The 13,858-nt window shown below is 40.6% G+C and overlaps 1 protein-coding gene across 2 annotated transcripts in view; it reads right to left on the minus strand.

The window, feature by feature from the left end:
• NCKAP5 (NCK associated protein 5) overlaps nucleotides 1–13,858 on the minus strand; it is a 1,005,982-nt gene that overhangs the window by 976,578 nt on the left and 15,546 nt on the right. Inside the window, exon 2 of one of the 2 annotated variants that reach the window (XM_063630959.1) lies at nucleotides 13,034–13,085. The exons of the other annotated variant lie outside the window; for it this stretch is intronic. The gene's annotated coding sequence lies outside the window, so the exon portion shown is untranslated. The remainder of the gene's footprint in view (nucleotides 1–13,033; nucleotides 13,086–13,858) is intronic. 2 annotated transcript variants of the gene reach the window in all.

Genomic DNA, 13,858 nt, shown 5'->3' on the forward strand with positions numbered 1-13,858 from the left:
CTGAGAACGGACAGACTGCCTCCTAAAGTGGGTCCCTCACCCTCAAGTAGCCTAACTGGGAGGCACCCTCCAGTAGGGACATAATGACACCTCACTCCGCCAGGTACTCCTCTGAGACAAAACTTCCAGAGGAACTATCAGACAGCTGAATTTGTGGTCTCACAAAAATCTGCTGTTCTGCAGCCACCGCTGCTGACACCCAGCCAAACAGGGTCTGGAGTGGACCTCTAGTAAACTCCAGCAGACCTGCAGCTGAGGGTCCTGTCTGGTAGAAGGAAAACTAACAAACAGAAAGGACATCCACACCAAAAACCCATCTGTACATCACCATCATCAAAGACCAAAAGTAGATAAAACCACAAAGATGGGGAAAAAACAGAGCAGAAAAACTGGAAACTCTAAAAAGTAGAGCACTTCTCCTCCTTCAAAGGAACACAGTTCCTCACCAGCAACAGAACAAAGCTGGACGGAGGATGACTTTGACGAGTTGAGAAAAGAAGGCTTCAGACGATCAAACTACTCTGAGCTACTGGAGGAAATTCAAAACAATAGCAAAGAAGTTAAAAACTTTGAAAAAAAATTAGATGAATGGATAACTAGAATAACCAATGGAGCGAAGGGCTTAAAGGAGCTGATGGAGCTGAAAGCCAAGTACCGAGAACTACGCGAAGATTGCATAAGTCTTGGTAGCAGATGCAATCAACTGGAAGAAAGGGTATCACTGATGGACGATGAAATGAATGAAATGAAGTGAGAAGGGAAGTTTAGAGAAAAAAGAATAAAAAGAAATGAACAAAGCCTCCATGAAATTTGGGACTATGTGAAAAGACCAAACCTACGTCTGATTGGTGTACGTGAAAATGATGGGGAGAATGGAACCAAGTTGGAAAACACTCTACAAGATATTATCCAGGAGAACTTCCCTATCTAGCAAAGCAGGCCAACATTCAGATTCAGGAACTACAGAGAACGCCACAAAGATACTCCTCGAGAAGGGCAACTCCAAGACACATAATTGTCAGATTCACCAAAGTTGAAATGAAGGAAAAAATGTTAAGGGCAGCCAGAGAGAAAGGTCGGGTTACCCACAAAGGGAAGCCCATCAGACTAACAGCTGATCTCTCAGCAGAAACTCTACAAGCCAGAAGAGAGTGGGGGCCTATATTCAACATTATTAAAGAAAAGAATTTCCAACCCAGAATTTCATATCCAGCCAAACTAAGCTTCATAAGTGAAGGAGAAATAAAACACTTTACAGACAAGCAAACGCTGAGTGATTTTGTCACCACCAGGCCTGCCCTAAAAGAGCTCCTGAAGGAAGCACTAAACATGGAAAGGAACAACCGGTACCAGCCCCTGCAAAAACATGCCAAATTGTAAAGACCATCGAGGCTAGGAAGAAACTGCATCAACTAACGAGCAAAAAAACCAACTAACATGATAATGACAGGATCAGATTCACACATAACAATATTAACTTTAAATGTAAATGGGCTAAATGCTCCAATTAAAAGACACAGACTGGGCCGGGCGCGGTGGCTCACGCCTGTAATCCCAGCACTTTGGGAGGCCGAGGTGGGCGGATCACAAGGTCAGGAGATCGAGACCATCCTGGCTAACATGGTGAAACCCCGCCTCTACTAAAAATACAAAAAATTAGCCGGGCGTGGTGGCGGGTGTCTGTAGTCCCAGCAACTTGGGAGGCTGAGGCAGGAGAATGGCATGAACCCGGGAGGCGGAGCTTGCAGTGAGCTGAGATTGTGCCACTGCACTCCAGCCTGGGTGATAGAGCAAGACTCCATCTCAAAAAAAAAAAAAAAAAAAGACACAGACTAGCAAACTGGATAAGGAGTCAGGACCCATCAGTGTGCTGTATTCAGGAAACCCATCTCATGTGCAGAGACACACATAGACTCAAAATAAAGGGATGGAGGAAGATCTATTAAGCAAATGGAAAACAAAAAAAGTCAGGGGTTGCAATCCTAGTCTCTGATAAAACAGACTTTAAACCAACAAAGATCAAAAGAGACAAAGAAAGCCATTACATAATGGTAAAGGGATCAGTTCAACAAGAAGAGCTAACTATCCTAAATATATATGCACCCAACACAGGAGTACCCAGATTCATAAAGCAAGTCCTGAGTGACCTACAAAGGGACTTAAACTCCCACACAATAATAATGGGGGATTTTAACACCCCACTGTCAACATTAGACAGATCAACGAGACAGAAAGTTAACAAGGATATCCAGGAATTGAACTCAGCTCTGCACAAAGTGGACCTAACAGACATTTACAGAACTCTCCACCCCAAATCAACAGAATATACATTTTACTCAGCACCACACCACACCTATTCCAAAATTGACCACATAGTTGGAAGTAAAGCTCTCCTCAGCAAATGTAAAAGAACAGAAATTATAACAAACTGTCTCTCAGACCACAGTGCAATCAAACTAGAACTCAGGATTAAGAAACTCACTCAAAACCGCTCAACTACATGGAAACTGAACAACCTGCTCCTGAATGACTACTGGGTACATAATGAAATGAAGGCAGAAATAAAGATGTTCTTTGAAACCAACGAGAACAAATACACAACACACCAGAATCTCTGGGACACATTCAAAGCAGTGTATAGAGGGAAATTTATAGCACTAAATGCCCACAAGAGAAAACAGGAAAGATCCACAATTGACACCCTAACATCACAATTAAAAGAACTAGAAAAGCAAGAGCAAACACATTCAAAAGCTAGCAGAAGGCTAGAAATAACTAAAATCAGAGCAGAACTGAAGGAAATAGAGACACAAAAAACCCTTCAAAAAATTAATGAATCCAGGAGCTGGTTTTTTGAAAAGATCAACAAAATTGATAGACCACTAGCAAGACTAATAAAGAACAAAAGAGAGAAGAATCAAATAGATGCAATAAAAAATGAAAAGGGGGATATCACCACCAATCCCACAGAGATACAATCTACCATCAGAGAATACTACAAACACCTCTATGCAAATAAACTAGAAAATCTAGAAGAAATGGATAAATTCCTTGACAAATACACCCTCCCAAGACTAAACCAGGAAGAAGTTGAATCTCTGAATAGACCAATAACAGGTTCTGAAATTGTGGCAATAATCAATAGCTTACCAACCAAAAAGAGTCCAGGACCTGATGGATTCACAGCCAAATTCTACCAGAGGTACAAGGAGGAACTGGTACCATTCCTTCTGAAACTATTCCAATCAATAGAAAAAGAGGGAATCCTCCCTAACACATTTTATGAAGCCAGCATCATCCTGATACCAAAGCCTGACAGAGACATAACCAAAAAAGAGAATTTCAGACCAATATCCTTGATGAACATTCATGCAAAAATCCTCAATAAAATACTGGCAAACCGAATCCAGCAGCACATCAAAAAGCTTATCCACCATGATCAAGTGGGCTTCATCCCTGGGATGCAAGGCTGGTTCAACATACGCAAATCAATAAATGTAATCCAGCATATAAACAGAACCAAAGACAAAAACCACATGATTATCTCAATAGATGCAGAAAAGGCCTTTGACAAAATTCAACAACCCTTCATGCTAAAAAGTCTCATTAAATTAGGTATGGATGGGACGTATCTCAAAATAATAAGAGCTATCTATGACAAACCCACAGCCAATATCATACTGAATGGGCAAAAACTGGAAGCATTCCCTTTGAAAACTGGCACAAGACAGGGATGCCCTCTCTCACCACTCCTATTCAACATAGTGCTGGAAGTTCTGGCCAGAGCAATCAGGCAGGAGAAGGAAATAAAGGGTATTCAATTAGGAAAAGAGGAAGTCAAATTGTCCCTGTTTGCAGATGACATGATTGTATATCTAGAAAACCCCATTGTCTCAGCCCAAAGTCTCCTTAAGCTGATTAGCAACTTCAGCAAAGTCTCAGGATACAGAATCAATGTACAAAAATTACAAGCATTTTTGTACACCAATCACAGACAAACAGAGAGCCAAATCATGAGTGAACTCCCATTCACAATTGCTTCAAAGAGAATCAAATACCTAGGAATCCAACTTACAAGGGATGTGAAGGACCTCTTCAAGGAGAACTACAAACCACTGCTCAATGAAATAAAAGAGGATACAAACAAATGGAAGAACATTCCATGCTCATGGGTTGGAAGAATCAATATCGTGAAAATGGCCATACTGCCCAAGGTAATTTATAGATTCAATGCCATCCCCATCAAGTTACCGATGACTTTCTTCACAGAATTGGAAAAAACTACTTTAAAGTTCATATGGAACCAAAAAAGAGCCCTCATCGCCAAGTCAATCCTAAGCCAAAAGAACAAAGCTGGAGGCATCACGCTACCTGACTTCAAACTATACCACAAGGCTACAGTAACCAAAACAGCATGGTACTGTTACCACAACAGAGACATAGATCAATGGAACAGAACAGAGCCCTCAGAAATGATGCTGCATATCTACAACTATCTGATCTTTGACAAACCTGACAAAAACAAGCAATGGGGAAAGGATTCCCTATTTAATAAATGGTGCTGGGAAAACTGGCTAGCCATATGGAGAAAGCTGAAACTGGATCCCTTCCTTACACCTTATACAAAAATTAATACAAGATGGATTAAAGACTTACATGTTAGACCTAAAACCATTAAAATCCTACAAGAAAACCTAGGCAATACCATTCAGGACATAGGCGTGGGCAAGGTCTTCATGTCTAAAACACCAAAAGCAATGGCAACAAAAGCCAAAATTGACAAATGGGATCTAATTAAACTAAAGACCTTCTGCACAGCAAAAGAAACTACCATCAGAGTGAACAGGCAACCTACAGAATGGGAGAAAATTTTTGCAACCTACTCATCTGACAAAGGGCTAATATCCAGAATCTACAATGAACTCAAACAAATTTACAAGAAAAAAACAAACAACCCCATCAAAAAGTGGGCAAAGGACATGAACAGACATTTCTCAAAAGAAGACATTTATGCAGCCAAAAAACACATGAAAAAATGTTCATCATCACTGGCCATCAGAGAAATGCAAATCAAAACCACAGTGAGATACCATCTCACACTAGTTAGAATGGCCATCATTAAAAAGTCAGGAAACAACAGGTGCTGGAGAGGATGTGGAGAAATAGGAACACTTTTACACTGTTGATGGGACTGTAAACTAGTTCAACCATTGTGGAAGTCAGTGTGGCGATTCCTCAGGGATCTAGAACTAGAAATACCATTTGACCCAGCCATCCCATTACTGGCTATATACCCAAAGGACTATAAATCATGCTGCTATAAAGACTCATGCATACATATGTTTATTGCGGCACTATTCACAATAGCAAAGAGTTGGAACCAACCCAAATGTCCAACAATGATAGACTGGATTAAGAAAATGTGGCACATATACACCATGGAATAGTATGCAGCCATAAAAAAGGATGAGTTCATGTCCTTTGTAGGGACATGGATGAAACTGGAAACCATCATTTTCAGTAAACTATCGCAAGGACAAAAAACCAAACACCGCATGTTCTCACTCATAGGTGGGAATTGAACAATGAGAACTCATGGACATAGGAAGGGGAACGTCACACTCCAGGGACTGTTGTGGGGTGTGGGGAGTGGGGAGGGACAGCATTAGGAGATATACCTAATGCCAAATGACGAGTTAATGGGTGCAGCAAAACAACATGGCACATGGATACATATGTAACAAACCTGCACATTGTGCACATGTACCCTAAAACCTAAAGTATAATAATAAAAAATAAAAAAAAAAGGTACCAGGAATACAGAATCAAGAAAGTCTCCTCAACAAAAGGTGTTGGGAAAACTGGATATTCACAGGCAAAAGAATGAAATTGAATCCTTGTTTTACCCTATACACAAACATCAACTTAAAATGGATTGAACACTGAAATGTAGGACCTGAAACTGTAAAACTCCTAAATGAAAAACATAGAGGAAATAAGACATTGGTCCTGATAATGATTTCATATGATACCAAAAACACAGGCAACAATAATAAAAATAGACAAGTTGGACTTCTGCACAACAAAACAATCAACAGAGTGAAAGGTAACCTGCATAATGTAAGAAAATATTTGCAAATCATATATTGGAAAAGGGGTTAATCTCCAAGATATGTGAGGGACTCCTGCTATACAAAAGTAAAACAAGCCAAAACTAATAACCTGACTAAAATATGGGCTAAGGACTTGGATAGACATTTCTCCAGAGAAGACATACACATGGCCATGAGTTATATGAAAAAGTGCTCAACATCACCAATCATCAGAGGAATTCGAATCAAAACCACAATGAGAGATCACCTCATACTTTTCAGGATGGCTATTATTTTAAAAAATCAGCAAAAATACAACAAAAAATGTTAGTGAGGCTGTGGAGAAATAGAACCTTTGCACACTGTTGGTGAAAATGTGACATAATAAAGCCAATATAGAAAACAGTATGGAAGTTCCTCAAAAATAAAAAAATAGAACTACCATATGACCCAGCAATCCCACTTTTCTGTATTTATCCAAAAGAAATCAGGATCTCAAAGAGATATTAGCAGGCTCATGTGTATTGCAGTACTATTAGGCAAGATGTAGAAGCAACTTATATATCCAATGATGGATGTATGAATAAAGAAAACATGTATATGCATTCAATGGAATATCATTCAGCCTGAATAAAAGGGAATCCTGCAATATGTGATGACATAGATGAATCTTGAGGACATTATCCTTTCAATGGTTGGGGTTTCTGTGAATTTACCTGCTCTTCAAAATAACTGCATCTCCCTCCCCATCTTAGGAGTTCATGGCCCATAGGCAGGAGCAACTATTGGAGACATTTTCAGAAATCAGGAGAATGAGAAATCTGAGTGGGAGAGCATGGCCTCAAGGAAATAGTCTCTTGATCTGACAAGTCCACAAGACTATTCAGGAATGGCTTAGTGACTCACCTTTTCACAAAAGCTGTTAAAGGCACCTGATAAGTATACAAAGTTTGGTTCTTATAGTCACAAACTAAAATACAAAGATGGAGATTCACTCCTGTAATTTCTAATCAGGAAAGACAGAATCGGGAATATCAAGTTCTCAAAATTTAATAGGGAAAAAAATATGTGTTACATATTAAATATAGCAAGTGATAGTCCCAAGGCAACGGAAGAGGGTGTAGTATGTTGAGTTAGATAGTTATTCATTCCTTAAGAAAGAACACAGAGTTCTCATAAACAATTTTCCACTGCCTCCCAATGTAGTCATGTACATAAATGCATGAAGACTTACAAATAAAACAGTGGACAATAACAACTAAATGGAAAGCAGCAACGTATTGATGGAGAATTCGTCCATTAAAAGCTTTTCCATTCAGAATGGGTTTCAGCCAGAAATGGGTTCTTCATTCCTCCCTGTAGTATGCATTCTTGGTAGCTACTTTCAGAACACTGCCAACATCATTACACATTTGCTTTATATAGCTTTCAAGCTGTTCCGCAGTTTCTCTCTGGCCAAAGAACTTTGCAAAAACTACTGGGGGAATAAGAAGCACAGACAGGTCGTCTCTCAGGCTTGGAATCCATTGCCTGTCTAAATCTCTGTTGCTTCCAGTACAGTTGGAGTAGGTAGCAACCTCAGCCAATTATTATTTTATCACTGAGTTTAGTTGACTGCATGAAGATGAACTGATGATCTCCACTCAATTCTCTCTGTGTCATTTGTCAGCGCTCACGCTGACTTTGTTCTATCCACATAGATTGATTGACAAGTCCACCTGAAATTTTACCTTACCTTTCTGAACCTCAGTCTCCTAATCAACAGTAGGGAAATGATGCAGATGAACACAAAATTAATGAGTTTTAAAAGTACCTCATTCACATCAGGTTTTTCCAGGAGGAATTTCCTCACTTCTCTCTTGCTCTTATGTACCCAATGTTCCCAGTTTTAGGGATTAGTCCATGACCTATCCTGAGGATCTGCCTGCAACTTGTGCATCCAACTCTAGTTTGAAGGCTTTTAAGTAAATTTGAATATTAGGGGCTGCCTTAAGAAAGCATTTTATCAGCTTCTTCAACACTCAAAACTCCACTTAATCTTCTCTTCTCTATTCTCTGCTTTACTCTGCCAATAATTGGAGCATATGCCTTCAATTCAAAGCATATTAAATAACATATTGCCAAGTTGCTCTATAATTGTTCTCAGATGCATGCCTCATTTCAAATAAATGGGAAGGTTCTTCAAAAGAAAAAAGAATATGTCTACTCCTTTTCTTCCCTACAGAGAAGCCTAGTTTCCTTCTCTAAACTTAGTGGGCACTAAGTAGTGCCCTTTTTATAAAAGAAACCAGAGAGCTTTCAAAAATAAACATGAGTCTATCTCATCTTACAAATCCATTTTAAATGTCCTTTCAAGATGACCCTATTACAAATCACCTTTAATTCATCAGTAAATTCAGATGGTTAAATAGAGGGCAGAAATTTCTGCAAATAATCTTTCTCCTAAAGCTACAAAACATTTCAAAGACTTGATTCAAGTGAACTCAGCAATCTCCAGGACCAGATCCTAGAGATCTGTAAGCTGCTGCCCAAATGTCCACGGGCAGTGCCTGTGTTTAATTCAGCAAATAAAACGCTTCTGTGGAAATTAGCCTTTCTGTTGCTTTTTTCTACGGAGAAAAACAGAAATCAAAAGATCATAGACTTGAGAGCTGACAGAAAATTCAGAAGATCAGGTAGTCTAGCTGTCCACCTTCAGGGAAGTACAGTATTGTTATTATTACAATTTTACTCATCAAACTATTAAGACCCAGAATTATTTTTGAGAATTTGTTGAAGGTGAAATATTGGTGGAGTAAGGTATTTTAGGGGGAGTGACTAGACCCAAAGTTCTCGGGTTTTGGCATCCGACATCATTTTTACTACATCATATGCAAGTTCAATAAATTCCTCAGCCGGGCGCGCTGGCTCACATCTGTAATCTCAGCACTTTGGGAGGCCGAGACAGGTGGATCACAAGGTCAAGAGTTCGAGACCAGCCTGGCCAATATGGTGAAACCCCATCTCTACTAAAAATACAAAATTATCTGGGTGTGATGGGCGCCTAGAATCCCAGCTACTTGGGAGGCTGAGGCAGGAGAATCACTTGAACCCAGGAGGCGGAGATTGCAGTGAGCCGAGATCGCACCACGGCACTCCAGCCTGGGTAACAAAGCGAGACTCCATCTCAAATAAATATATAAATAAATAAATAAATTCCTCAAATCTGTAGACTAAGGATTATCAAGATGACATAAATAGAAGTTCCTATTCCCAACCTCTTCCCATTCCTGGATCAGGGGTAACGAGTTTCCACTTTGCACCAAAGGCTCCACATCCATCCTTTGGCTCTCCCTGGAAAGCAAACTTTATGTAGATTCTAGGCTATGTGACTCGTGTCTTATCTTTTCCTAATGGTCCACTGGATTGTAAGTTTTTGGGGAAAATGACTATGGCATATTTGCAAAGCCATTCCAGCACCTCGCACAATACCAGCTACGTGGTTGGTACTTAATAATTTTTGAATGAGTGACTGAGTGCCCCTGTGATGGGTAATAGACATGAGGGATAGTTTGACAAGTGTAATTGGTGAAGGAACCACCTTCCATATTTCCCATCTTCTTTACATAGAAGAGCTTCCTAATTCGGCTGTTTTTGGATACTCTGGAGATGCCTTGGCAATTCAACTGAGTTAACCACTCTAATTCAATCAAAGCTGCTGTTGGCTGAGAACTTCAACTGTAGGGAAACATTGACCATCATTCAATCATTTGGTTCTTTCCTTGGGTTCAACTCCTACATTGTGAAATGAGGAAATTAAAGGAAATTATTTACTTCTGTAGCTAGTGATATCATGGCAATTTTATGAAGAAATAGTCTCCCAAATGCAGCAACTTCCTCAATATTTTGAGTGATTGCACTCTGCTGTGAAATTATTCACTTCTCCTAGTCTGCTCACTCTCCACACAAACACTACACGCATGCTGATGTAGTCAACCAAGTAAGGCCAGGGTAGACATTTTTCCTAGAGATGCAATTATATTAAATCAATATAAGCTTTAAGGCCCATATTGAGAATTTGTTTCTGATTTAGTTTCTCTTTTTTGATGTGGTTTTAAGTTAGAATGAAACACTAGACTAGGACCAAGGAGTGATACAGGATGTCAAGAGAGAACAGAGCCTCGTACATACTTAGGAGAGATTGAACTTTCCACCCTATGACTGAGCACTCTCCATCAGCTTTACCTTAGACACCCACCGATATCCAGTACAGGTCTGTGATAGATTCAGGAGCTGGCTTTAGTGGGGCATCCCATCAATCAGGTTTTTAGGGCATGGAACCTTACCTTGCCCTTCCTTCTGATACCAGGGAGAAATCTGACCTCAAAGGGTATGAGGAGGGACCTTAAGTGTCTTCTTTTAGATAATAGGCAATGCAACCAGTGGTTCTAACAGGGAGAATTGCACCACCAAAATTAAAAGCAGCTGCTGAAACTTAGTAGCAATAGATGTTGGCAGCAGAATTTCAAAGACTTCATTTATGAGGCACATATTATAGTTCTAATGGGCAGCTGAGCAGATGGAGGTCTCAAGGTACATGGAGCCAAAAGAGCTTGGAGAGGTTCTTCCTGTGCACTCAAGGCCAGAGGGATGGTACCATAGCAGACAGAGTTCAGCAGCCAAAAGTAATAATCTAGGCTCTGAGATTATGTCATTCCCAGGGGATCCCTCAATTGCTAGCTTTCCTCCATTCTGTCAGATTTGCTGTTAGACATTTCTTCTCATGGATTTTCAAATGTTTTAATGTTATCTCCTTCCCCCTGTTCAAACACACAACATACACCTTAAAAGAAGGAAAAGAGAGCACATTAAAAGTTAATGGATGAAATGCTGCTATAGATTCTATAGTTAACCAGACCTGAGTTCAGCTCCTGACTCTACCGCCAAGCTATTTGACCTGCGGCAAGTTATTCAGCCTCTCAGAGCCTCAACTGTCCCATGTGGGGAAAAAAAAAAAAAAAAAAAAAAAATCTTTTGAGGAGAAAATTAGGCAAAAAATACAACATGGTAATGGTGAACACTAACACAGTAGCTATTATTATGGTTTGCTGTTACAACAGTGCCTGACACTCGCTAAGTGCTCCGTAAGTATTAACGGAATCCTGTTATAAAGACTCATGTACCAGATCTGAAAAATGGGACAGGAGACACTTTCCTAGTTCATGGGGGTTGGAGAGTGACTTCCAAGTGAGAAGAAAGAAGCCTAAAGTGGTCATGGGGGAACAATAAAGATAAACTCCTATCCCCTCTCCTCCTGTCCTCACACACCACTTCCCTGCTCCAGAGCTTCCTCTCTTTCCAGACAGAGATGGCATTTGTAAGGCTCTTGTCTTGATGGAGTAAAGGATTATTGTCAGCCAACAATCTAATTTCAAACTAAAATAAATGCACTAAGGGTGGGATTCTCTCCATTAGTTGGGATTCTATAAACAGAGAGGATTTTATTTCATTATTATTATTTTTTATTTTTCCATAAGTTATTGAGGTACAGGTGGTATTTGATTACATTAGTTCTTTAGTGGTGATTTGTGAGATTTTGGGGCACATATCACCCAAGCAGTATACACGGCACCATATTTGTAGTCTTTTAATCCCTCGTCCCCCTCCCACCCTTTCCCCGAGTCCCCGAAGTCCATTGTATCATTCTTATGTCTTTGCAACCTCATAGCTTAGCTCCCACATATCAGTGAAAACATACGATGTTTGGTTTTCCATTCCTGAGTGACTTCACTTAGAATAATAGTCTCCAAACTTCTCAATTGGAGATGTCTTTTATTTCTTAGATTCAAATCCTAACAAAGAAGGGATGTTTTGCCCACCAAATTCTCCCAATGCTACCACCACCATCACACAACAATTTTGTTTCTTTGGACACCAACACGAAACACTTCATTGCGTGCCCCAGTCCTCTTCCCCTCACCCACCTTGCCCATGCCCCTCTGTAACTAGGATCAAGGCTGGCAGCACAGCTGCTGGTCAAGGTGTCCACATGTGTGTTGGAGAGGAAGGGGAGGTGTTCAAACCATTGAAACTCGTTTAACATATTTTTTCACTAAATCAGAGGTAACAGTTACTGTCCAAGATGAAAATACCCTTTTAGCATGCAACCTTTGCGAATATTTCACTAAATAAAAACTGTGCTTAATATCTTCCCTGATCATGGCCTTCTCTCCTCCTGTTCCTTAGGAAAACTGCCTGTAATTTCCAGTGACTAATGGTGGACATCTACTTTCTCGGAAAAGTCAGAGACATTACAGCCAACAGTTTGAAGAACAAGAAAAGCTTAGCAGGCCAAGACACAACAACAAATTAATGCTTTTCATGATGACTAGCAGCCTTCACCTTGAATACACGTGATTAAAATAAGAACCTGAAGTTACTTTGCAATGCAGCCTCAGATTCTTTTATTGTGATGGAATCACACGACCTGCGGGCATCACGAACTGTGGGAAATGGTGGAGCGGGCTAGGAAAGGCTGAGGGAGAAGGTTCTCAAAAACTCTGAGTCAGAGCTCAGCTATTTGGGGGATTTCGTTCATCCCCCTGGGGGTTAGTAAAGCAGAAAAGACAACCAGTTCTGAACCCTGATGGTAAACAAGGGAAAGAACCCAAAACTCCACAAGATTTTGATGGATAAAGCAAGCCCTGGAAAGAACTACCTCAAAGAGCTGAAGAGTTGAAGATAAAGGGAGTATTCATAGGAAGGTATGGGCAAGGCTGAATCTATGACTCGGCTGATAGCCCTCTCCTAACAGAGTTCATCCACCCCAACCACCCTCAACGACCCCCACCCCCTAGTTTCATTTAGGCTAACATTGAAGGGTGTAAACACATCCTGGGCATGCCCAGCCAAGGGGAAGGAAACACCTACTTAAGGTTAGAAATGGGCCGGGGAGAACTCACATGTGAGTCATGCAGGGTTGATTGAGGTCTCTGAGGCATCCCAGGCAATCCTCTGCAATTTGAAAATACATCCCGTAAGCCTGTGTTTAAGGTGCAATAGGAGCTGCAAAGTAGTGGTGTGTAAAATACGGTTCCTGACTACATGGAGATTATAATCTCATTAGGAAAACAGGTCATGTGAAATATTGAGAGGACGAAAAATAAAATGAAGGCAATTTGGCTCTGACTCATCCATACAAAGAAAGCAACTGGAATATCCGGGTGGAAAGACTGGCCCCCCTGCTGTCCTGGGAGTGGGCATTTCCAGCATCTACCACCCCTGGTATTTGTGTGTGATACGGAGAGTGGGCACACAACTCAAGCTCGGCCAGCCAAACACTCTCATCTGTTTCCATATCAGGACCAACGGATGCAAAGGCTCAGGGGCAGTCAGGCTCACTCACAGTGCCGACAGCAGGATTCTCAACCACTGTGATGTCCTGGTCTTACTGCCTTTGTCCAGAGATAATCCCTGTGCTTCCTGCTTCTGAGCCCCTGGGCTTGATTTGGCTCCTGTCTGTTTGCTGGTTCCCCAATATCCTGCTGATTCTCTGAGTCCTTGACTGTGGCTTCTTAAGCTGGTTTCTGCTGCCTTGCAACCCGAAATACTGACTTTTGAGGTCATCCGCTTGTAGGAAACTCCTTGGTTTCTATTGTGTTATGAGCTTTTAAAAAATAAGAACTATGCTTACTATTCGCTTGACACTGACAGCTCCTCAGGAAGGGCATATTTAATTTTTAAAAATTTAAAGGCATCAGATGATGAATATCCTTTTTGTGTTTCTT

Source organism: Symphalangus syndactylus, chromosome 22 (assembly GCF_028878055.3).
Source record: "Symphalangus syndactylus isolate Jambi chromosome 22, NHGRI_mSymSyn1-v2.1_pri, whole genome shotgun sequence".
NCBI lineage: Eukaryota > Metazoa > Chordata > Mammalia > Primates > Hylobatidae > Symphalangus > Symphalangus syndactylus.